This window comes from Octopus bimaculoides, chromosome 15 (genome assembly GCF_001194135.2).
Source record: "Octopus bimaculoides isolate UCB-OBI-ISO-001 chromosome 15, ASM119413v2, whole genome shotgun sequence".
In the NCBI taxonomy this organism is placed as follows: domain Eukaryota; kingdom Metazoa; phylum Mollusca; class Cephalopoda; order Octopoda; family Octopodidae; genus Octopus; species Octopus bimaculoides.
The window spans coordinates 39,354,249-39,357,344 of NC_068995.1; positions in this window are offsets into that span (position 1 = coordinate 39,354,249).

Here is a 3,096-nt window from a genome sequence, read left to right on the forward strand (position 1 = left end):
ATATATATATATATACATATACATATATAATATAAGCATATATATATATATATATATATATGGACATATGCTGCCTATCTTTCTTCCATCAAATTTGATGAAAATGCTGCGAAATGGTTAGTATTTGCAAGACGAATATGAAATGAGTAGTTCCGTGAGAATCCTGTGTCTGAGAGCACAGCTGATAACGGCGAAGGAGAATTCCAAGTATATAAAATAAAAATTTTTTTAAATGGAATGATTCTACATTAAAATAGCACAGCACCAAAATTAGTTACTTCGTCTGTAGTTTCGTTTATTACTCTGTGACACGGAATCACAATAGATGGAAAATAAATGGTTTGATAAATTGTAACTGATACACACATGCACGCACACACACGCGCACACAGACACATATATATGTATGTGTGTATGCATGTATGTATTGTATGTATAAGGGTATACTTCACTTAAACGAACGATATACCTATAGGCCCCTGAGATAGTAAACTACATTCCAAGCACTCACAATCATAAATTGATGTATAAATACAAAGAGATACAGGGACACATGAACGACAAGATTGACATAAAGATAGATGGATACATACATGCTAACGCATACTTTATATACATACATATATATATATATATATATATAACTGGAACTATATGTGAATATGTGTATATAGATATATATAAATATACAGTCATACGCACACATATAAATGTGTATATATAAATATATTTATATATATGTTATATATATATAGATGTGTATATATATATCTGGTTAATACATGCATGTATCGATGTATGAATGTATGTATGTATACAAAGATACGCATGCATAAAATGCATGGACATACCTAAACAGAAAATGCACACACCTAAACACAAGCTAATGCATTTTAACTGAACAATCAAAAATGATTTGATGAACAATTTGAAATTACGGAAATAATTTTCAAAAATGTTTATAACCTAATCTCAAAAAAATATGCTCGGTACTCAGTCATTTTTTGAATATCATTATCAACGTCCTCATAGATATTATAATGGTTCCATCTGTTGCTATCGTTGTAATATCTTTGCACATGTTTGTCGCCTGTGTTTGCCATTTCTTCACTGTAATAATCGTTGTGGTTACATTGTCATGAACACTAATTTTACAAAATACTTCTATTGAGCCATTTTGTGTTTACTAAATAATAAAACTAAAAACAACAACAGCAATAACAATAATAATAATAATAATAATAATAATAATAATAATAATAATAATAATAATAATAATAATAATAATAATAATAATAATAATAATATTTTAACAATAATGGTTTCAAATTTGGTACAAGGCCAGCTATAGGGGAAGTGGGGTTGATAAGTTTATCACATCGACCCCAGTACTTGATTGGTATTATTTTATCAGCTCCCCAAAAAGTTCAAAGACAAATTCGACGTTGGTGGAATTCGAACTCAGAATATAAAGAGACGGATGAGATTCTGTTAAGAATTGTATATGCCATGCTAACACTCTTGAATGCTCATCGTTTCTATTATAGGCACAAGGCCCTGAAATTTTAGGTGTGGCGTAGTCGACTGAGTCGACTGAGTCGCCCCGCCACCCGACAGAAGGGAAGCTAAGGCCGAACTCGAATGAATTTGAATTCAGAACTTACAAACAGACGAAATGACACTAAACAGTTTGTCCGGCATCTGAGCGTCCCTGTGAGCTCGCCGCTTTGCGCCGCCTTTAATAATAAATGACAATATAAATAATGATAATTATTATATAAATGAAACGAATATTCTCCTCATCAATAATAATAATAATAATAATATTAATAATGATAATAATAATAATAATAATCTTTTCTTCTGTAGTTACAACGCCTGAAATTTTCGGGGAGACAAGAATCGATTACTCCGACCTCAATAGGACCTCAGTTTTATTTTATCGACCTCGGAGGAATTAAAATTCAGTAAGTGAAGACAGACGAAATGCCTCTAAACCTTTTTGTCCAGCGTGCTAAATAGTCTGCAAGCTCGGCGCCTAAATAATAATAATAATAATAATAGTAATAATACTAATAATAATAATAATAATAATAGTTTTCATCATCAAAGACATTGACATCATTCTCATTTTGCCAACTATTCTCCATATTAGCATGTAATAAATTTTTTAAATACGTTCTATCATCTACCTCATAGTGACAATCATTATAGGAATAATGAGATGAGAGGGTTCGTGGCTTTCACCGAATTTATCTTTACTATTACCACCAACACCATCAACATCACCATCATCAACATGATCGTCATCGTCATCATCATCGTCGTCGTCGTCGTCATCATTATCTTTCCAATTTACGTTCCTCCACTCCATCTCGGTGTATACAACAAGACGTTCTTGCTCACTTTCACACTCTCATCATTGCAATCAACCATACATCTAGTAACGTCATCAATATTATGATATATACACATCATCTTCAGCATTATTGGCCGCATCACCTTCATCATCATCATCGCTATCATCATAACCAACGACATCATTAACATCATTGTCGTCGTCATCGTCACCACCACCGTCATCATCATCATCATCATCATCATCATCATCATCACCATCATCAATACTATCATCACCTACATTTCATTAGCGAAAGTATAACCAACATAACAACATCAACAACATCAACAAGGTGAACAGCAGCAGCACTGTCAAGAAGAAACAATGATGTTTTGTTTTGGCTTGTTTTTTAAGATTTTTTTTTCATTTTTGTAACTCATCTGTTTTGTTATTTTTGTTCTTTTTTTTTCATTTTACGATGGCACCAATAATAAACTTGTAGATCATAAGGCATTATGTAATATAGTTCCTCTGATATACATACACACAGCATGGCAGATTTATATACACTCATAAACATTGCACACCAGCAACATGATATATATCATATACATTTCTGTGACTCTTTCTCTCTTTCCGTCTTATTTTCCCACCTTCTCACCTTTCTCTCCCTCTTCCTCTCTTTCTCCCTCTCTCTCACTGAGAATGTGTGTATGTATATATATATATATATATATATATATATATATATATAT